The sequence below is a fragment of the Tamandua tetradactyla genome, chromosome 3 (genome assembly GCF_023851605.1).
Source record: "Tamandua tetradactyla isolate mTamTet1 chromosome 3, mTamTet1.pri, whole genome shotgun sequence".
Classification (NCBI taxonomy): domain Eukaryota; kingdom Metazoa; phylum Chordata; class Mammalia; order Pilosa; family Myrmecophagidae; genus Tamandua; species Tamandua tetradactyla.
Genome location: NC_135329.1, coordinates 204,452,041 through 204,475,878, shown reverse-complemented (window position 1 = coordinate 204,475,878; position 23,838 = coordinate 204,452,041). Strand labels below are relative to the sequence as shown.

The window sequence follows — 23,838 nt, the reverse complement described above, 5'->3', positions numbered from 1 at the left end:
TGAAGGTCAATTTCATTGCTAATCTTAATGTAGTTTGGATGTGTTAGTACAAATCTAGAGCTTAAGATTTCTTCTTTATTGTCCATCTCATTATCTATTTTTAATTTAGGAGGATTTAAATGATCTTTCCTTCCTATAAATAAGCTAATATTGTAAACAAATACAATCACTTGTAATTGTATGTAACGAAGAATTAAGCAGCAATTTTGTTTTGCTGGTTTACTCAATTTCATACTTATTTAAACATTCAAAGCATGTGTTAATATCATCATCTTGACATTGAATGACCCTTCTTTTTAATTTCTTTTTTCTTTTTGCCTAAGCTCCTTGCTAAGGTGAACCTTACACTGCTTTCTCCTCCTTCTGGTTGCTTCCTTTTTTATTTTCTATAAGATCTGCTTTTTCCCCCTCAGGAGGAAAACCAATCTATCCTCTACAAACGGGCACAGAGTAAAACATATGTACCCCATTCTACTGGGGTAATAATGGATCTCAAAGAGGTAGAGAACAAAAAGTACACTGCAAGGAATCATCAAGAACTCAAACAAACTGTGTTTCTAGAAATTGTAGAAAGCTGAGCTCAAACATTAAGTAGCAGTGCCTATGTGTGAAACTCTCAACCTGTGACATCCACCGAAGAGTCACTAGATGGGAGGTGATTCGAACTCTTTGGCTTAAAAGGGAACCAATTGATCCGTATCATGCTCTTGTCAGTCTTTGTCAGAAATAATGTTAACTTTGTGTGTAACCTAAGGTCTACAGTCTCTTTTAGCCATCGGCCAATGCATCTGCACAGGCCTTCCAAAGTGATGTTAGGGTATGTCAGAGGTCTCCTATGTGTCCTCTGAAATGAGCCCAGTAAGTTCTCTGCTTCACTACTAGTTCCATTCCTTTTTCTCTGGCCCTGATTGGAATTTCCTGCCCAATTTCCATCTGTGGAGTACTATTGAGGCTTCCAGGAACTGCCCAACCATCCAGAAGCTTTACCTCTGCTTGAAGCATCTCCATTTTTGCTGGTCAGTCAGTCAACAAATATTTAGGAAGCCTTTACCATTTGTCTAGCATCAGTGTACATGGTGGGGATGAAAGCAACTGTCCCTGCCTTTGTGGACTTTACATTTTAGTGAAGGGACACAGGAAACCATTAAAGATGAATAAATGAAGGAGTGGATGAATGGACATATTTAAAAATAGGGAATATTTTAAAACTGAATGTATATAAAGAAAAGAAAATAAGTTAATGTGATTATGGAAGTAGTTTAAGTGTAACATCAAGGACATTTGACCTGAGTTTGTAATGATGGCGGGACGATGTGAAAATTCCAAGCAGAGAAAGAAATAAGAACCAAGGCCCTGAAAGAGGAAAGAGACTAAGTTCTTCAGTGGACCTAAGGAGACTACTATGACTAAGGCACAGTAAAAATCAGGGAGAACAGAAGGACATAAATGAGAGGTAGGTTGGAGCAAGACCAGTAGAACTTTTAGGCCTTGGGAATGGAGCTTAGATTTCATTCTGGTTGTTGAGGTGTATTTTAAGCAGAGGAGTGACCTGTCCTGCTCTACACTTTAGAAAGATGCCTGGCTGCTCTGTATAAGATGAACTGTTTGGAAGTGTTGACAGTGGTTGTGGAAGTGATGGTTGGGAAAACCTGGAGGCAGAGAAACTCATTGAGAAGCTGTTGTGAAACTCCAACAAAAGATGAGTTTGCTAGGACTAGCAATGCAGAGGTGATGTTGCTAGGACTAGCAATGCAGCTGCAGAGATGGTGAGCAGTGTAATAGGTTTGTAATATACTTAGAACCAAAATAACTCATTGGTGAATTGGATGCACTATACATCATGTAGGGTGTGAGGTATAAATGGAAATGAGCATGACTTCTAAGTTTCTGAACCAGATTTGGAAGGAGAGAAGAATCACGAGATGCCTATTAGACATTCAAATAGCAGTGCTGGGTGGGAAATCTGGAATATCTTAATTTCCTGTCCCAGATCAGTTGTAGCTTAATATTCCTGTTGGGCATTGTTAGCTTAGCATTAATGTTCCCTCGGTACCAGGGTTCAGGATATTCTACTCTCCAGTGGGTGGTGGAAAAATACCTCTTTATTACCCTCCCTTCATCAAGTTCCAGAGCAGTGTTGTGTCTGTTGTGTGCCCCAATGTGTGGCTAAATCTGAATTATAAATAGTAAGCCACACACAGAAGCATTCACCCTTCCTGATCCTATGGTTCTGTGCCTGGATCCAGCTTGTTTTGCCATCTTTCATTTTCTTTCTTGGTGATTTCCTTCTCTTTACATTCCTCTATTAGATTTCTATTACTACAGTAATACATTTCCGCAGATTCAGTGGTTTGAAACAAAACCCACTTATTATCACAGAGGCTTATAGGATAGAAATTCAGACACAGCCTCACCTGGTTCTCTGCTCTGTATTCCACAAGATAAAATCAAGCTGTTGCCAAACTCTCATTCTTTCTGGAGGCTCTGGAGATAAATCCAATTACAAGCTGATTCAGTTTGTTAAAGAATCCAGATCTATGAGGTTGTAGGATTGAGGCCATATTTCATTGCTAGTTGTGAGCTTGGATTCAAGTTCAGCCTTAGGCATATTCCTTGGCTTGTGACAACCCTTCCATCATCTTCAAAGCCAGCAATGGTAGGTTGTTGTTGTATCATATTTCAGATCTCTCTGACCTCCCCTCTGCCTCATTTGTCTTCTGCTTACATCTTCTGATGTCTCTTCTGTTAACAGCTGGAGAGCATTCTCTGTATTTAAGGGTTCACATGGTTAGATTGGATCTACCTACATTATCCATAACTTCATTATTTTAAGGAACTCTATTTAGTAAACTTAATTTCAAGGGATAGATGCTTGTAGATATTATTTCAATGTCTTACTAAATCTGATAGTCTGGAAATTGAGAAAATTTTACTCTGCATTCTGATTGAGAAGCATCCCAACTTCCTTCTCAGTCATTAGTATGAACACAATCAAATCAATGTGTTGATCACTGTTGACTCTGCAATTAAATCATCAGGAATTGTAGAGACAACCATCCCTCTCCACAATTCTCTTTATTCTCACCCCCAGGGTCTGCACATTGAGTTTACTTAGCTGCAGATTCATCAGAGATAGAAAATGCTATATATTCCACAGATATTCAGTGGGTACCTGGGAGACTTATTTCACAAATACCAATGACCTCTAAGAACCTCAAAGATTCTTCAGAAAGGAATCAGTAGTTTGTGGGGTGACCCTGGGCTTAGAGAGAATTATAAATGCATCAAACTTTCTAAAGAGGTTGGGAAGGAGTTAGAAAAGAAAGAGAAGATTTTGTTCTAATTTGCTCTGTTGAGGGACCCCTTGGGGTGCATTTACTGAAGAGGCTAGTCTCAGGTCATCCTAGACCCCATCTAACCCTCAGCAGAGGTCTTAGATGCTTCCAGGATACATATTATTATCCTTTATCTAAGCAGTGTTATATACATCGTACAGGACAGACACGTTAATGAAAAAGCACAAGTAAATCTGTTATTCTACCTCAAAGGACTAATTAATTAAGAACTAAGAGCAATTCTACCACACTGTTCTCAACCTAAGTGACGTTGGTTTGCCTACATTTTTCATTTTATGTCAAAGATCATATTCTGCTGGGTTCCTTGAAATCACTCCAAACCTAGAACTAGAAGCTATAAATAATAGAACTTAATGAAACTTGAGAATAGATTTATTAATCTGACTTAGACCGGCTGAATAGTAGTTTTGACTGTTTGCTTTTAGTGTCACAAATATAAGGCATATTTCACTAATGGTAAAAAGAAGAGGGAAAAATAGGAGTGGTGGTGTCTTAGTTTGCAAGAGCTGCTATGACGAATAATACACAATAAATCAGCTTAACCAACAAGCATTTATTAATTCACAGTTTCAGAGAGTACAAATCCAAAATCAAGGTAATGCTTTCTTCCTGAAGTCTGTAGCTTTCTTGCACTGGCTTACCACAATCTTTGGGTTTCCTTGGCTGGCTTGATGACCCTCTTTCCTTTGCTTGATGACCCTCTCTCCTTCGCCTGCTCGTCTTGTTTCTGCAGACTCCTGGCTTCTTTCTGTGTGACCATCTCTAATTTCTGGCCTCTAGTGTTATGGATTGAGACTCACCCTGATTCAGTGAGACACGCCTTAACTAATAATGAAATCTTCAAAGTTCCTATTTGCAAATAAATTCACACCTTTAGGAAACTGGATTAAAATTAAAAACATGTCTTTCCTCAGGGTATATAATTCAACCTGCCATGGGGGCAAAGGAGGAAAAGTGTCTTTGGGATTCTGGAGGTATTCTTTTGACATTGAGTGTCTGGGGTGGTTTTGCTGACGGCCTGGGAGGTAATGGGCTTGGTGGATTTCCACTGTTCTGTCAGTTCTAACTATGCAATCCTGTTTTGAAATGATGAGCTGCTAAATTCATGGTATTTAGAAATCTCAGAAAACATTCCTACTCCCCTCCACACTGGTCCTTCTAAATCTTTTTATTTTATTTATTTTGGGGCACATGGTCCAGTAATGGAACCTGGCTCTCCCGCATGAAAAGCGAGCATTCTATCACTGAACCACCCATACACCCTAAATCATTTTAAATGAAGGCAAAGTCTGATAAAGGGATCTGTCAACTCATTTGAGCAAATATTGATTATTTCTCTACTAAGTCTCAAGCACTATTTTGAGTTTATCTTAAAGCTCCGGAAGATTCATGGAGGTGGTGGGAGAATCTGCACCAAAAAGAATAAATAATACCTGTTGGTAACTATCCTGGGTCTGCATGGCCAAGCCAAGAGTGTCTCCTGTTGTGCCTCTCTAGAAGCCAGAGAGTCCTTCTAGAATTACCAGCAGTGTACAGTTTTGGTAAGAAGCAAGGGGATACCAGAGATAAACAGTCAAATAATTTTAACACTCATTGAGGGTGCATCATGTTTCCTTATTGTATTTTCACTCTTTAAATACATTTGTTTATTTTAAAAGACTGGAAGAGAGGCCTGCTGCTCTTTATCATCAGCATTCAATGGACTATGGATTTATTAGCTGGAGGTCTTACCACCCAACCCCCATAATAAGGATTTGACAGCCTTTCATACACTATTGATTTGTTATCCAGCTCAGGAAAAGGCCTGTGTTCCCAGAGTAAGATAATAATCAAGCATGAAGAAACAAAACGCTCTATGATTTCTGCTGGTCATTGTTTCCTTTTCCTTTTGCCACACTAAACATTGGGACTCAAGAATTCTTACAAGTTAATAGAAAGAAGTTCCAGAGAGGTAAGTAAATATGGCTCTGTAGTACGTATACCCAGACATTATGTAGGTTATCATTTGTGAATTTTACTTAAGCTAAATTACAATAACCTATAATATGAAAAACACTTGCTATGCTCACTTTAATATCCATAGTTGTAGTAAAATATGTGGAGCACATATCACCCACTGAGTGGGAATGCAGCTCCAGCTTTATTCACATGCAAGGGAGAAGGATATATTCTAATACCCATTAACTTAACCTCACCACCAGCTTAAAACCTTCAGGACCTGAATCTAGTAGGCCAGGTTTATCAACTTAGTGGAAAGGGCTACACCTCAAAACAGAGGCAAGGAGCATTATACAACCTCAGGACCTTTGCATGCATTTCCAAATGCAAGTTAATAAGAAATAACGTTTCACAATAACCAAATTCATTTTGTATTTGTGCCTTTACCTACAATTTATTGACTTTTGACTTGACATAATTCCTTGTGCTTGTTCCCCAAATAAGTTAAGTATTCTCCAATCCAACAGATGAACTCTACTAGGGGAAATATATACATATATATATATTATTGATTGGGATCCAAAACCTGAAAATTGCTAAAGGTGAAGTACAAACAAATGCTAAGGAGGTCTGGAGAAGTGAATGAATGCCCAAATGTAAGGATCAGAAAAAGGTTTCATGAAGGAGAAGGCAGTAAGGTTGAGCTTTTTTTATATCGATAGACTCATACTATTAGGAAGACTAGAACAAAGACATTAATCTGGGATTAACGATAATAAAATTCAGAAGTGTAAAAGTAAGCAGAATGTTAGGAAATTACATATGCATCAGTTGGGGAGTTTTAAATGGAAGAAGAGGAATTATGGAAGAGAAAAATGGAAAATAAGCTCGAGTTCGATGATTTATGACTTGGGATTCTGATCTTATTACTTGGCAGAGTGAAGCCAATCAGAGAATTCTGAGCAAGGGATTTTGAGTGAAGAATCATTGCCTGCAATTCTAAAAGATGATTTTGTAAGGGGATGATAAGAAACAGAAAGATTCATAAATTTAGCTACCAATCCACAATTAGTAACAGTTTAGTCGGCAGTGATCAGGGTGTTAGCCTTTGGAAAGGAAAGTTAGCACTGGCACTTCCAAAGTTTTGGAGCCTCCAATAATACCTTATAGATCAGAGTTTCTTAACGTCAGATCATCAGTGTAATTTAGGGATTACGGGTTTTACCAGTCCCACTATTAGAGTTCAAATATTTACCATTTGGATTGCTCCAGCCCACGAAAGAAGAAGAATTCAACATCCTGAAAGTGTGATCTATTTATTTCTCACATGATCTATTAACTATTAAAATCAGCTGTAGTTTCTTACTTTAATATCTGTATAAAACAAGCAAACAAACAGAAAAACCCACCAAGCACCCGAACCTTCTTTTTTACTTGCTTTCCTACCACCATCACTACCTCTTCTCCATCCAACCTACTCACTTTTAAATTCCTGTTCAAATGCCCAATTCCAGAAGCCAAATTTACCACTACCTATCCCAGCCTAAGAAGGATAATATGTGTGCCAAGGGTGCTACCTCTGGATGCTCTCAGGTTAGAATCCTTGGGGTGCAAAAGTGACACGAAGGTCCAAGCAGGGAAAGCTAACACTTCTTCCTCAATTCATTCTTACCCTTTATCCCTTGAGGCTCTGGGGCAGAATTTCAAAGTCTCCTTTGAAAATATTTGTCAGCTTTTCCCTCTTACTCCTATCTCCAAGATGCCCAATACCATCCCCATGTAATCAGGAGAGGCTCATGGGAAGGTTTCAGAGTCTTTGCATCTCTTCCATCCTCTGCTTCCTCCAAATCTAACCCTTCCCCCACCAAAACTCTTCTCATTGTGCTTAGATACAAAATACTTATTGCGTAATGTAGAATCCAACTCCATGTTGTGATGTTTGACTGCTGAGCTTTCCAGCCTCACCCTTTCCTCTTCCCCTCTGCTCTCGTATGGGCAGTCTGTCTGGTAAAAACTGGATGCTCCTTCCTTCAGAACTGATGGGAAGTTCAAAGCACAGGCGGGAACCCTACCCTTAACAATCATACAACCCTCCAGCCTCCTTTCACTGCTCTCTCAAACCATTTTTGGACCAGCCTGGAAAGCCTGCCCTGATCTCCTTAGAAAGCCTCATTATGTGAATAGTAAGCCTTTTTATACTCTTTTCGTGTGGTTATGGTGTCTTCAGTCTTAAAGGCCAAATCAAATTTTGGGAAAGTGTTCATTAATCTATACAGGATGTCCAAAAAAAATATTGTGTGTTTTTCTCCATTTGCAGCTGGCCTAACATGGCATAATCATAGGAACACAGACTGATAGAGCTAAAAGGAAGTAACGATAATCTAATCTAGTCCCTTTACTTTTATTTTATTTTTAGAAAAATAAATGTAAACATAGATACACAACTCAGATAACTGGATAAAGCTTATAATGAAAAATAGTCCCAATAAATTTTATGAATTCTTCATTGATTAATTTAATTCGTTTACATTTTCTCTTTGTTTTCATTCTCTCTCTGGGACTTCCGTTACAAAAGTATTGAACTTCCTGGGCTGTCATCTAATTTTCTTGTTGACTTTTCTGTCTTTTTATCTTCACTACACTTTTTGTTTTATGTTTAGAAAAATTTCCTTAAGTGTATGTTCCAACATGCTATTGATTTTAAAAATGCGATTTCCACATATACCTTAACTTTTTCTATCTTCAGCTTTTGGATGTTAATTTTTTAACATCCTATTCTTGTTTGATAGATGTGATATCTTCTCCTATCTATTTGAAAATATTAATCGTACTCTTGTATGTTAATATTTAAGCTCTTTTATTTATAGCTCTGTCAATTTTGATGTCATTCAAACTAAGAGATAAACCATTGCAAAAAAATGCTTAGTGCTAAATTGATCAATTTTAAAATAATAAAATGCTGATCAAATTAAAATTTGCATTTTTCTTTTTTGGGCATCATTATGAAAGAATATTTTGTGAGTTATATAGTTAAGAAACATCCACTTTAGAAAAAAATTCTTCAGTAATTGATTTGAATAAAGAATTCAATTATGTCTGCCTAAGAAAACTAATGCAACCTTTTAAAATATTAGCAACTCCAGTATCATAAGGGAAAGTATAAATGCACTACAGGTGCAACCACAAGCTGAAAGCTCTCATCAAGAGTGTTTGCAGCCTTCAGTGGTTATAGCAGTGGCTACACATTCCTTAGCCAGCATGCAACAGCAAGGAAACATCAGGTGACTACCCGCCGGGCAGGGGTACGTCTGGGAGTGGAAGGAACAAGATAAGTCATTGATCATGTTGATTGCCCAAACTTGTGATGTTATTTATGTACATATTGATGTCTTATCAAATAGTAACAAACTACATATTTTTATCTCTTCTTCATAACAGTATTAAATAATCACTGGTGGAGACAAAATTGCAGAACAAAACGATGGCTAATTTAATAAAAGAGGTTTTCAAAGCAGTGAAATAACAAATGTACACAAAAAAGGAGAGGGACTAATATTTATAGAGCAACTAAGTAACAGCATATAAAACTAGACCCTAATCTCTATTTTACAGATAGGGCACTGCCACTTGGGGAAAGGGAAATTGACATGACGTGATGTTCTGCAACTACTTAAGGGCAGAGACAGAATCCTTCCCCAGTCTGCCTTACTACAAATGTCTTCATTTTCCACACTGAAAGTAAAAGGTATCGAAATCATTGGTACCTGCATTGATGATGCTGTTGTACACAGCACAGCTCTGCATTTACAAACGCGAGACAATGGATGATCAGATAAATTCAGTGGTTTTCTATTCCACTTCACGTCTCAATTGTGTTGCAAAATGTTACAAGGCCCCTGTCTCTGATCTTGGTATTATTAAGCATCTCAAAAGTTCAATTGCAACAAAAACAGGTAAATATCGCTAAACCCAATACACCAATAACTCCTGTTTCGTTGCTTACACAATCTCCATAAACTGTGCCCCCGATAAAGCGAATTCATACTAAATAGCCCATTTAAAATTAATTTCAGCATTTTGGGATTTCCTTAGAATACAATGAATCATCTGCAGCCAAGCACAAGTACAATCTGTTCTTGGCATTCCTATGTTTAATCCTATGTTGACTCTACAAAAATAGAATCAGGATTTCTGCTAATATATCTATTTAATATAATTTAATTATATTAATATTATTTCATTAATAATAATTTTATTAATATATTTTATTAAGGTAGTGAAAATTATCCCATGAGAAAAAGTGAAAGTTGGAGGACAACTTCCGAAATCCAAACTGAAAGCTTATACAGTTTGGCTAATATGAGTAGATAGAGCTTGAGTGGTGGGGAAATATTCCTTAAGATATAATAACAATAAAAATATAGAAAGCTTTGTGGAAGAAACAAACCAGGACTATCAAGAAGTTAGTAATGAGTTCATAACAAAAGAAGAAAATGTAATCCAGAAACAGTGATGAAAACAAATCTAAATTTAAAATCTAGGGTCTCATTATACTAATGAAAGAAGATTATAATAGAAAATATTGTATTATTTACTCATTCATTAATTAACTTACCTTAAAAGCATTGCTGACTAGAATGCTTAAACTGTTAAAACAGTAGAAAAAGGGATCAGCTTTGACTAGAAATATGAATGAAGGTGATCTGGATAGGACTAAGGTAAATCGGAATACAGGGGGAAGGATGATATGGTTCATATTTTACAACTTCAACTCTGTGTGAAACCAGAGAGAGAGATGTTTATTTGGTGCAAAATTTTTATTTTGGGTAGCGCTTTATCTAATTTACATGTATGATCAGTTTATTTGAACACTATAATTACGTGGAATCTTGAATAGGGTGTGAGATCTTGTTGGTTTGCACAGGTTAATGTAATGCCCCAATATGTTCAAGAATAATTTGGACAGAAAATTTTAAAAAAAGTATTTGCAAAGTCCCCTTGAGGGACTGGGGAGGAAGGAGGAAATATTCAATTTCCCCATCTGGGGAATTCCTGATATTCTTGCAAGCAGTGGGGACAACCAATTCAATAGGCTGCGCCCTTGATCTTGAGGTTTGCCTCTATGAAACTTATTCCTGCAAAGGAGAAGCTAAGCCTACTTATAATTATGCCCAAGAGTCACCCCCAGAGAACCTTTTTTGTTCATCAGATGTGGTCTCTCTCAGCCAACTCAGCAGGTGAACTCACTGCCCTCCCCACCTCCTACAAGGGACATGATTCCCAGGGGTGTAAATCTCCCTGGCAACCTGGGATAGGGCTCCCAGGAAGAGCAGGGACCCACCATCATGGGATTGAGAAAATTTTCTTGACCAAAAGGGGAAAGAGGAAAATGAGACAAAATAAAATTTCAGCCAGAGATTCTGTATTTGACATATTTCAAATAGAGTCCAGCAGTTATCCTGGAGGTTGTTCTTATTTATTACATAGATATCCCTTTTTAGTTTATGTTGTATTGGAATTGCTAGAGGGAATAACCTGAAACTGTTGAACTGTGCTCCAGTAGCCTTGATTCTTGAAGACAATCGTATAACTATATAACTTTTACAGTGTGACCACGTGATTATGAAAACCTTATCTGATACTCTTTTTATCCAGGTACTGAGAAAAAAATTAAAAATGAGGATTAATAAATAAATAAATAATATGAGGGGATAAAGGGTAAAAAATTGGGTAGATTGAATAATAGCGCTCAATGAGACACTTATTATGTCTCTCATTGTGTCTTCTCATTTTTGAAGTCACATGAATATAACAAAATAAATAGATTCTAAAGGGACATCTCACATATAAGAAGGACAGGGCATGCATGCTGTTGGTTTCTGGTATTTTAATGGCATGTAGCTGAGGGCAGCTGCACTCAGCAATAGGCAGAGCAACTAAAATTCCAACAGAGCAGTTGCAGGCTTTCTGTCTTGAAGAGTTAGAAGACCGAGTTTTAGTACTCTCTGAACTTTAAAGCTCCATTATAAAATGTGCAGATTTAGGATTGCTGTATCCTGCTGATGAATTGACCCTTTTATTATTATGAAATGTCTCTGTTTTCCTCTGACAACACACATTTTATCACAGACTTTTTTGATGAGCATTTTTACAGCATCCATTAGAGAGGTCTGACTGGAAGAGTCCATTGAGGGGAATTTCCAGATTGGTGTAATGTTCTATTTCTTAATTTGGGTGCTGTCTTCGTTTTGTGTATGTGTTCATTCTACATGCATTTTATGTTTGAATAATTATTTTTTAGAAATTGTCTAGCTAGACAAATATTAAAAAAAATAAATTCCTTAGCTCCAGAGCTGATAGAACTCACAAAAGGCATCTTAGAGCAGCAGTTGCCTTAGAGAATCTATATTTCCAGCCCCTCCTTTTAGAGATAGAGTAACTGAGACTCAGAAGTAAAAAGGGATATGGGTAGAACAGAGCCTGGAGCCCAGATCTTCTACCCAGGCTAAGAGTTAGTGTTTTGCTCGTTGCTCCTTTTAATCCTGTGCTTACTGGACAGTTACTGCTGGCCAAAACCCTGGCACTCCTGGAAAGAGGAAGGCAGTAGCCCATTTCCCCTTTCAGTCCTAGATAAAGTAGACCACAGAGAAGAAAGCGTCTTTGCTTTTGTTTTCCACTGATCTAGCAGTCAATTGTGTCCTTATTCTGTACTCAGAAGGGTGTCCTGTATGCAGTCTTCCCCCAGGTCAAGTGGACTTACGGGATTGGAGGGAGAATATTGAGAGTGGAGGTGGGGAGGAGAGTTTGTGTTGAGAGAAACAGCATCGTTTATGGAAAATTCTTACTGACACAGATGAAACCCTAATCCCTAAGGAGTTCATGAACCCTGGTAATATTTTTGCTGAATTGTGAGTGAAAGAATGGGCACATGGCCTTTTTTGAGAAAACTGCATCATATTTAGAAAAGAGAAATTTCACGGAGCTGAGGGATCAGGGGTCTGAGAGAGAGGAAAACAGGATGCACAAGCTTTGGAGGTAGCATCTCATCATTGTACTTTTGTGGTTTTTCAATGGGTTTTAATCATCTTCTCCAAAAGTAAAGAGATGATGATGGATATTTTAGTGACAGTCAGACACTTAGCATTTGTTGTATGATCATTACGCAGGCTTGTTAGGGTGGGAAAATAATGCCTCACCAGGCATAAAGCAGAACTACTGGGCAACTACTCATTTTCCCAGTGGGTTGGATTGAAATTTGGAATCAGCTGTGACACCAGCTGCTCCCTTTGGAGCTATGAGGGGCAGCTGCACACACAGCACAATCTCAGCTCACTCTAAAATCAGCAGTATATTCGTGGGTGGCTGCTATGGGGACAGGACTAACAATAAGTTTGGTTTGGCCAATGACTTCTGAGAGTTCTTTCCCACTCTATTTTCCAGAACTGAAGGTGTCAGATATCAATAGAAAATAAATCAAGCCTGCCTGATATGAAGCAGGAGTCACAGAAGATTGGGGTGAGAAAACAAAAGTTGCTCATGGGGTGAGGGGAGAACACAATCTCAGGACATGGCCTAGATCAAAACCAGTAGATGTCAAAATCACAAGGCTAAAATCCAGTGCTAGGCTTGCAATTTGAGCAAAGATAAAGCTGGAACAGGTGAGCAGCTGGAAAAACAAGGAAAGCTGTTTTAACTACTAATGCCTTCAAAATTCTTTGTAAAGTGTGACCAGTAGTTTGAATGAATGGGATTGTACAACATTGGAAGAATGACAGCTCATCAGTGTCCAGAGCTGATACTGAGCCAGTGGCATGGTGTGTGTTTGCAGTGCATCTGCCTGGTGAGGGGTGGGCAGCAAGGAAGTAGAGGCTGTCAGTCTAGAGACTCTGCCACCAGCTGCCTACCCTCCGGCCCTGCTTCCACTCACCATCTAACCACTCAGAACCATTTCTCAATGTGCATAACAGATTGCAGGCAGAGGAGCTTAAATAAAATGAAGGTTCTCAGAGCACACATTCAGAGATTCTGATTTGGTGCAGCTAGGGTGAAATATGAATACCTTTCCTTTGCTTTTTCTTTTCTAACATGAACATTAAGAGCTTTTAAAGAAGATGTTCATGATCACATTTTGAGGAGAGCTCCTTTGGATAATATGTTGGCAGTCCAAACTCTGTGACCATTGCAAATATTTTTGTAGAGTTCTGTTTGCCCACAATAAGTGCAATTAAGAGAATCAACACACTCTACTAATTGCTTAGGCTAAGCTTTCCAGATGAGTAGTAGTCCGAAGCTAAATGGATTTTTCTTTTTTGGCTGCACAGTTACCAGAAAAAAAACAATGAATTTTCCAAGTAAATTTTATGAAATGTGAATGCTGTGCCGATCTTCAGCTCCAGTCAAGCCCCTGATTCCAGGGTGTGGGGGAGACCTTTAAATGCATTTGCCAAACTCCCTTGGCATCTGTACTCTAGTTTGATTTGCCAGTGGGAAGTACTGGTAGGACACTGGGAAAGGAGGAAAGGGATAATGATGGTAGTGCTTCTAGGTGCTGGATACAAATGGGAGGGTGGACTCTTGGCTTCTGTTCAGCTTTCCCCTGTGCAGTTTCAGATAGCTACAGAAGGAGCGGCATTGCCTCCAGCATGTCAGAGGCAAGGAGGGCTGGAATCCAGCCTCAGGATGGTTACAGCTTCCAACTCTCTGGATAACCTCCACCTCTCATGGGCTCCTGAAGCGGCCCCCTTTCTCCAACTTGCTCTTCCACCTATTCCAACACATGCATTACATCCCCCCTGCTCGAAAGACTTAGAGTGGTTTCCTAGTCTCTTACTGGGCACTCACTGTTAATAGTTGGTAAATTTTCTAATTATTCCAGCCTATTTTTTCTCAGTGATCTAGCCTACTATTTTAAGAAAAAAAATAGGAAAACAAAAGGAACATTCAAGAAAAATGAGGGTGTAATTATCTGTTATTTTTCTCAGTTACCATCTTGCAGCTTATAAATTAGTTTCCATAACTTGTCTCATTCATTCCTCCCATTAATAGCTGAGGTTTAGTTTTTTTAATTTTGTAATTACCATTTGATTCATAAATTTCTCTTCAAATGATAACATTTTCTTCAAATGGTATCATTAAGTTACCATTTGATTTATCATAGATGATGATACAGCATATCCAAGGTCATATAATAAATAGCAGACATAGAACTTGAACTCATATCTGCTCAATTTTCAGACTGAAATTTCAAGTTCAGTTTCATAGAACTTGAAATTTTAAGATACAGAGCCCTTTATCTTAAAATTTCATCAAAATTTAAAATAATCACATTAAAAATAAATCCTTAGAATGGATAGAAGTGATGGTAGTTTATTAGTGGTTTTATAAGTAATACTGCCATATTGAGGGTGAATATAATTGAAAGGGGTTATATAGACCATGCATCTCACCAATTAGCACTGAAAATATAAATGAGTTTTTGCATGAGCTACTTCAAAGGTATGAATCTTGTACAAAGAGTCATTAACAGCGGGGAAACAATATTGCATTCCATGGCCTATATTTAATGGGGAGCTATTACCAGTACCACAGCAACACTAAATAATTGGGGGAGAGAGGGACAAGAGTTAAGGGAATTTTTGGATTTTATCTTTGGTGAGGGTGTGCTTATCTGTTATTTTTCTCTTTGGAACAATGAAAATTGTCTAAAATTGAGAGTGATGATAATTGTACAACCAAGTGAGGATATGGTGAGACATGGATTGTTTATTTTGGACATTATCCATGTTGCCAAAATAGATGGAAGGGGCTAAAGGGTAAAAAAGAAGGAGAAAGGCAGACTGTGGTATATATATATAATGTAATATTGTGTGTCTACAGAAAGGAATGAAGTCACGAGGCATGCAATGAGTTGAATGAAACTTTAGAACATTATGTTGTACAAAATAAGTCAAACACAAAAGGACAATTATTGTATGGTCTCCTTTAGAAAACACTTACAAGAAAATTCTGCCTGGATTGTAAGCTCTTTTTGCAGTCACATTTATATCTGAGCTTTCAGTGTTATTTCTAGATTCTGAGATGCTATGCTGTATATATATACATAAATATTATAACTTAGTATTTCCCTGGGACTTTGGGCACCTATGTGACACCTAAGACTAAGAGTTGGAGTTATATATCTCTGAAAGTCAGCATTGCTACATACAACAACTGTTAAAGAAACCAAAAAAGAGATCAGACTTCAATTAGGGATCAAAGCCGATCTGGTTGGAACTAAGCGAAATCAGACTACAGGGTAAAGGATGACAGTGCCTGCATTTCAAAACTTCACCTATTTTATGAGACCAAAGGAAGAGAGTTTTATTTTTTCAAAACCTAAAGTTTCTGTAGCACACACTCTAACTCAACCTGTCCAGGTAGTTCATTTATACAACCCAAACAAATGAAGCCCAGAATGGGAACAAGGGCTTGTAATTTTGAATAGTTTAATGTAATACTCAAATACATTCCAGGACATGTGAGCAGATAATTAAAAAGTATTGGCAAAGTCCCTTGGGGGATGGAAGAAAAAATATGGAACTATTAAACTTTCCCACCTGGGAAGACCCAGATACTTTCCCAAACACTAAGGACTCCAATAGGCCAACATCTTGAGCTTGAGGCTTGCTCTTATGAATCTTTTTTTTTTTTTTTGTACAAGAATTTTCATGTTAACTTTAGTCAAGTAACAACAAAATGAAAATAACTTAGGTGTTTATCAACAGGAGAGTGGATAAACAATGATAGTATATTCTCATACAATGCAATTGTACTCAGATATTAAAAGGACAAATAAAAAGTACTGACACACTCAAGAATATGAATTATTTTCAAAAAGATGATGCACAAGGAAAGAAATATAATATAGAAAATTACTATCAGTGTAAGTACTTTTATAAAAAGTTCTAGAACAGACAAAACTCTTTTTAAACATTTGTTTATTATGAAATGTAATATATATACAAAAACAGCAATAAATTTCCAAGTATGTTTTAACAGGTAGTTATAGAACAGATTTTAAAGTTTGGTATGAATTTTGCTTCCATGATTTTTCATTTTTTCTTCTTGCTGCTCCAAGACACTGGAGATCAAAAGAGATATCAATATAATGATTCAGTAGTCATACTCACTTGTTAAATCCTATCTTTTCTAGTATATCCCTCCTTCACTTTTTTTCTTTTTTGTGATAAATAAGATATATACAAAAAAGAAATAAATTTCGAAGTACATCACAACAATTAGTTGTAGAATAGATTTCAGAATTTGGTATGGGTTACAATTCCACAATTTTAGGTTTTTATTTCTAATTGCTTATACCTTAGATAGCAATTATAATTACTTGTTAAACCTTATTGTCTTCATATAACTCCACCATCACCTTTGATCTTTCTCCCACTCTTCTGGGATATTTAGGCTATGCCCATTCTAACATTTTTTATGTTGGAAGGGGCTGTCAATAATATGGGATAAGAGGATGAAACTAGTTGATGTTCTGGAAGGGCTGGGTCTTCTACATTTCAGGATTTACCTGGTCCAGAGGCCCATCTAGGGGTTGCAGGTTTCTGAAAAGTTAACCTAGTGCATGGAACCTTTGTAGAATCTTAGGTATTCTTTAGGATTGGCAGGAATGGTTTTCGGTTGGGATTTGGCAACTTATGATAGGTAGCAATGTCTAACTGAAGCTTGCATAAGAGTGACCTCCAGAGTGGCCTCTCAACTCTATTTGAACTCTCTCGGCTTTGGATACCTTATTTGTTACACTTCTTTCCCCACTTTCGGTCAGGATGGCATTGTTGATCCCACGGTGCCAAGGCAAGACTCTTCCCTAGGAGTCATCTCCCATGCCTCCGGGGAGACTCACTTCTGGAAGTCAGGTCCCATGTAGAGGGGAGGGCAATGATTTCACTTACAGAGTTCGGTTTAGAGAGAGAGAGAGAGAGAGAGGGAAAACATCTGAGCAACAAAAGAGGTCCTGTGGATGTGACTCTTTAGCATATCTATAGGTAGGCTAGGTTTCTCCACTGCATACATATGCTTCACAAAAGCAAGCCTCAAGATCAAGGACTTGGGCTATTGATTTGAGTGTCCCTAATGCTTGACTCAGTATTCAGGGTTTCACCAGTGGTCAAGTTTAATAGTTCTATATATTTTTTTCTCCCATCCTCAAGGAACTTCACCAATACTTTCTGATTATCTGCTTAATATACTCTAGGATATATCCAGGCCTTACATTAATATATACAGGATTAAAGGCTCTCATTCTTATTCTGGGTTCCCTGTGTTTGGATTATTTAAATGATCTATCCAGACAGGTTAAGTTAGATTATGTACTACATAAAATTTAGGTTCTGGACAAAATAAACTTTCCTTCCTTTGGTCTCAAAGAGTAGGTGAAGTTCTAAAATACAGAAAATGTCTTCCTTATCCCTGTGTTCTGAATTACCTTAATCCCTACCTGATTGACTTCACTCTTGTCTCTAAATACCAGGTTATACATTTATAAAACAACCTCTCAAAATCCAGATATCATAGTTACTGCTCCAGACTAAATGTGACTGCTCTAAAAGATCAGAATCTAGGCCTCAGTTTTCTTATAAGTATTTTCTAAATGAGATCATACAATATTTGCTGTTTTGTTTATGGCTTATTTTGCCTCATCAGATGTCCCACAGGTTCATTCACATTGTTGCATGCCTCATAATTTTGTTCCTTTTCATAGCAGCACAATGTTTGATTATACATATACACCATCATTCTAGAAGAGGCAAAACTTTTTGTTCTGAAAACAAAACAAAAACCAAACAGAACAGTGGCTGCCTCTGGGGGCAAAAGGGTGTGGATGGACTGGAAAGGAGTAGATAGACACTCTCTGGGGTGGAAGCATTTTCAATATCCTGAACACAGCATTTGCCATGACTTGAATCTGCATTCTGCTGTAATGAAAATTTACCTAAGAACAAAAGTACCATAAAAAATGCAAAACTCTAGTTAATGATGTGCACACTGAAGCAATGATTGCCAGAATGTCTGCAAGTGATTTGGAATGGGTCAAAAAATAAGGTGGATGGACGGATGAATGGATGGATGGTTGGACAGACAGATGGATAGATGAGCAGATGGATGGATGGGCTGACAGATGGGTGGGTATGTGATGAAAACAAATAAAATGTTAATTATAGAATTTAGGTGATGGGTATATAGGTGTTCACTGTAAAATTCTTCCAAGTTTTCTGTATGTTTGACTGTTTCCTTAATAAATGGTTGTAAAATGAAGTTGGAGTTCACAATCTCTGCATGTTCACATCCTTCTACCTCTAGCATAATTCACAGAAGTAAGCAAGCAATTGCTTTTATTTCTTTCTTTACTTGTTTTAATAGTGTTATTGAGAAATATCCACACACATACAGTCCAATCATGTTATATAAACAGTGGCTCACAATATGATCACATAGTTTTGTATTCACCACCATGATCATTTTTAGAGCATTTGCATCACTCCAGAAAAAGAAATTAAAAGAAAAAAAAAAAGAATTCATACATCCCATTGCCCTTACCTGTCCCTCTCATTGACCCCCAGGATTCCAATCTACCCAATTTTTACTATTTATCTCCCTCTATTATTTATTTATTGTCCTTTTCTTTTTTTATTCATCTGTCCATACCCTGGATAAAAGGAGCATCAGAACCAAGGTTTTCACAATCACACAGTCACACTGTAAAAGCTATATAGTTATACAGTCTTCTTCAAAAATCAGGACTACTGGAAAACAGTTCAACAGTTACAGGTTTTTTCCTCCAGCCACTCTAATTCACCATAACCTTAAAAGGGATATCTACATAATGCATAAGAACAACCTCCTGAATAACGTCCCAACTGTTTGAAATCCCCCAGCCACCAAGACTCTACCTTGTCTCATATCTCTTCTTCCCGCCATCCCCCAGTCAAGAAGGCCCCCCCACTCCGATGATGCCAGGCCCTGGTTCATCCCCAGGAAACAGGTCCCATGTTGCCAGGGAGATTCACACCCCTAAGAGTCATGTCTCATGTAGTGGGGAGGGCAGCGAGTCCATCTGTCAAGCCAGTCTAGAGAGAGAGGCCACATTTGAGCAACAAAAGAAACTCTCTGGGGGTGATTCTCAGGCATAATTATCAGTAGGCTTAGTCTCTCCCCTGCAGGAGCAAACCTCACAGTGGCGAGCCCCAAGGTTGAGGGCTCAGCCTACTGAATTGACTGTCCCCACTGCTTGCAAGAACACCAGGAATTCCCCAGATGGGGAAGCTCAACATTTCCTCCCTTCTCCACAGTCCCCGAAAAGTACCCTGCAAATACTTTTTTATTCTCTGCCCAAACCACTCTGGGATACATCGAGATATCACACTAACCCGCACAAACCAAGAAGATCCTACGCCCCACCCAAGACTCCACGCAACTGTGGTGTTCAAGTAAACAGACTATAAAAGTCAAACTAGAGAATGTGCTACCGAAAAGATAAATTTTGCACCAAATAAACATCTCTCCCTTTGCTCTCACACAAAGGTCAAAGCCAGAAAATATGGACCACACCATGCTCCACCCAGCACTCTGATCCACCCCTGGTCTCATCCATACCAGCTCCATCCACATCTTCAGATGAAATCTGACTACTTCCTCAGTCTTTCCAACAGTTACTGAGTGGGGCAATGCAGACCCTCACAGCCTCAGTGCTCCACTTCTGAGTCTCAGGCACCTCACAAACACCCAAAGCCTCTGGAAATGACCAGGTCATACACAAACAGCTCAGTATCTCAGAACCTAGAAATAACAGCTACAACTTCCAAATACATGTAACTGTTGTAAGAACCCACAATCCAGGAACCCTCACAACAGGCCCCAACTTGATAACCCATGCTCCCAATCTCAACCTTCTGAGCTATACACTATATAGCCATAGCCAGTCCATATGAGAGAAGCATGACAACATTTGTCCTTTTTTTCTGACATTCTATTCAACACACTGTCATCATATTTCATTCACCTAGTTGCATTCCTTACAACCCTATGCCTTCTTGCAGCTGCTCAGCAGTCTGCTGCATGCAAACATCACAGTCTCCACTTCTACCCCTCAGCCACTGCACCTCTAGGCCACCCCCATCCATTGCAAGTCACGAACACTGCCACCACAAACACCAGTGTGCAAATGTCCATTCATGACCCCACTCTCAGCCCCTCCAGGTATATACCTACCAATGAGGTTGCAAGATCATATGGTTCTTGTGGAAGCATCACGCTGTCCTCCAAGGGACTGCATCTCCAGCATTCCCACCAACAGTGAATAGCCACGTCCCCTTCTCCACATCTCCAGCACTTTTTCTTTCTGTTCATTTTTAAACAATTCCATCCACACATCATACAAACCAACCCAAGTAAACAGACATGTCCCCACCACCACAATCTATATGAAGACATTTCCTCTTCCTCCTCATAGAATCCATACCCCTTCCCCAGAGCCCCCACCGACATTTAGCTTTGGCATAATTCCCTTGTTACATTCAGTGTAACATATCACAATGCCACTGCTGCCCATAGACCCTAGCCTGCACTGATTGTACCTTTTCCTGTATACCATCCATTTTCAATCCCTTGCAATATTGACACTCATTTGTTTTCCCTCATGTAAGAATGTTTTTAATATTTGTACATTCAATCACAATCCTTGTCTACTCTGGGTGTTCTCAAGTTATACTATCTCAGTCTTTATCCTCTAACTTTCTGGTGTCATACATGCCCCCCAGCCGTACTCCCTCAACCACACCCACACTCAGCCCCATTTAGTGTACTTACATTATTGTGCTATCACCAGGTAGTACTATGTCATTCATCTCTGTTGCACAATCTGTATTCCCCCAGCATCAGATGCCCTATCGTGACCGTCTTTCCATTTCCTATCATACTGTATTCCCAACTTTAACCCTCAAAGTTCACTCATTAGTATTAATTCATATTAGTGAGACCATATAGTATTTGTACTTTATTTCTGGTTAATTCCACCCAACTCAATGTCCTCAAGATTCATCCACATCATTACATGCTTCATGACTTCATTCTGTCCCACAGAATACCACAGCTGCACAGCACACCATCATACATATATAACACAGCTTATCTAGCCATTTTTCCGCCGTTGCTTCTATCTGCTGGCAATGGTAAATAATGCTGCTACAAAGATCCATGTGTAAATGTCTGTCTGTGTCCCCACCCTCAGTTCTCCAAACATATACTTAGTAATGGAATTGATAGATCATATAGCAATTTTACACTTAGCTTCTTGAGGAACCTCCAGAGCAGCCTCGCCATCTTACATTCCCACCAAGAGTGGACAAGCATGCATCTTTTTCCACATCCTCCCCAGCACCTGTCACTTCTCTGATAATGGCCATTCTAGTGGCTGCAAGGTGACATCTTACCATGTTCCTGATCTGCACCTCTGAGAAGCCAGTGAAGCTGAGACGCCCCACCCCATGTGCCTTCCAGCCACCTGTGCTTCCTCTTCTGAAACGTATCTGCTCATGTTCCTTGACCATTCTTCAATTGGGTCATTTGTCTTCTCATTGCAGCATTAAAGAATCTCTTTATATCTTCTGGATACTGTTTTAGTTTGCTAGTTGCCAGAATGCAATATACCAGAAATGGAATGGCTTTTAAAAAGGGGAATTTAATAAGTTTCTAGTTTACAGTTCTAAGACTGAGAAAATTTCCCAATTAAAGCAAGTCTATAAAAATGTCCAAATTAAGGCACCAACAAGAGGTCACCATCACTCAAGAAAGGCCGATGAAGTTCAGGGTTTGTCTCCCAACTGAAAAGGTACATGGCAGAACATGGCAGATGTCTGCTAGGATGTCTGTTAGCTTCCTCTCTAGACTTCTTCACAAAGCTCCCCAGGGGGCATATTCCTTCTTCATTTCCAAAGGTCGCTGGCTGGTGGACTCTGTGGTTCCTGTGGATCTCATATTATTCTCATGGCTTTCTCTCTCTCCAAAATGCTTCTTCTTTTAAAGGATTCCAATAAACTAATCATGACCCATCTGGAATAGGTGGAATCACATCTCCTCTAATCCAAGGTTAATATCCCCTTGGGTGAAGTCATATCTCCATGGAGGTAATCTAATCAGAAGATTCCAACCTACATTTCTGAATAGGAATGAAAATAAATGGTTGCTCCCACAAGATGGATCAGGATTAAAACATGGCTTTTCTAGGGTACATAATCCTTTCAAGCCAGCACAGATACCAAACCCCTATCTAACACATAATTACCAAATATTGTCTCTCACCACACAGGTTGCCCCTGATCTTTCCTGATAAAGCATCTCAATGCATAGAAGTGTTTAATTTTGAGGAGCTCCCATCCATCCACTTCTTTTCTCAATGCTTGTGCCTTAGGTACAAGGTCCAGGAAACCATTCCCTGGTTTATAAGATTTATAAAATGTTTCCTTATATTTTCCTCCAACAGCTCTATGGTATCAAGTCTAATGTTTAGCTCCCTAATCCATCCTGAATCGATTTATGTATAGGGTGTGAGATATGGATCCTCTCCCATTCCCCTGCACATGGATACTCAGGTCTCCAAACACAATCCATATCCATGTGGAGGGGACTGTCCCAAGTGGCTGGCCTGACAGTTCCACCAAAGATCAATTGTTTGTAGATGAGAGGGTCTATCTCCAAACACTCAACTCGATTCCAATGGTCAGCATATCCATCTCCATGCCAATAACAAGCTCTCTTGTCCACTGCAGCCTCTCAACATGCCTCAAAGTCAGGTAGGGGGAGACCCCTCCCCCTCACCTTTCTTTCTCAAAATATTTTTAGTTATCCTGGGTACCCTGCCCCTCAAACAAACTTGGCCATCAGGTTTTCTATCTCTGCAAAACAAGCTGCTAGGATCTCAGCTGGCACTGCATTGAATCCACAAATCTATTTGGATAGAGTTGACACCCCAACTGCAGTTAGACTTCCAATCCATGAACACAGCATGCTCCTCCCGGGTCCTCCATGATTTCTTTCAGCAACTTCATGCAGTCCTCTGTGCACAGGTCCCCTGTACTGCTCTTGCAAATCTTATTACTATAGCAGAGAAGCTAAGCTTACCAATAATTATGCCTAAGAGTTACATCCAAAGAGCCTGTTTTGCTGCTCAAATGTGGTCCCTCTCTCTCTAAGCCCAACTCTGCAAGTAAAATCATTACCCTCCCCCTTAGTGGGACATTATGTCCAGGGATGTGAGTTTCCCTGGCAATGTGGGACATGACTCCCAGGGATGATTCTGGAACAATGGGATTGACAATGCTTTCCCAACCAAAAGGGGGAAAATAAATGTAACAAAATAAGGTGGTGGCTAAGAGAGTTCAAATGGAGTCAAGAGGCCATTCTGGAGGTTACTCTTATGCAAGCTTCAGGTAGATATTTCTAATTGCCAAGGTTTGTCAAACCCCAACCAACATCATTCCTGTTAACCCTAAAG

At 38.8% G+C, this 23,838-nt stretch overlaps 1 long non-coding RNA gene across 2 annotated transcripts in view; it reads left to right on the top strand.

Annotated features, from left to right (window-relative positions):
- The window catches only part of LOC143676613 (uncharacterized), an 87,535-nt gene that overhangs the window by 25,296 nt on the left and 38,401 nt on the right, over positions 1-23,838 (top strand). Inside the window, exons 2-3 of one of the 2 annotated variants that reach the window (XR_013172220.1) lie at positions 8,907-9,039; positions 12,735-12,809. This is a non-coding gene — a long non-coding RNA (uncharacterized LOC143676613). The remainder of the gene's footprint in view (positions 1-8,906; positions 9,040-12,734; positions 12,810-23,838) is intronic. The other variant, XR_013172221.1, reaches the window with a different exon arrangement.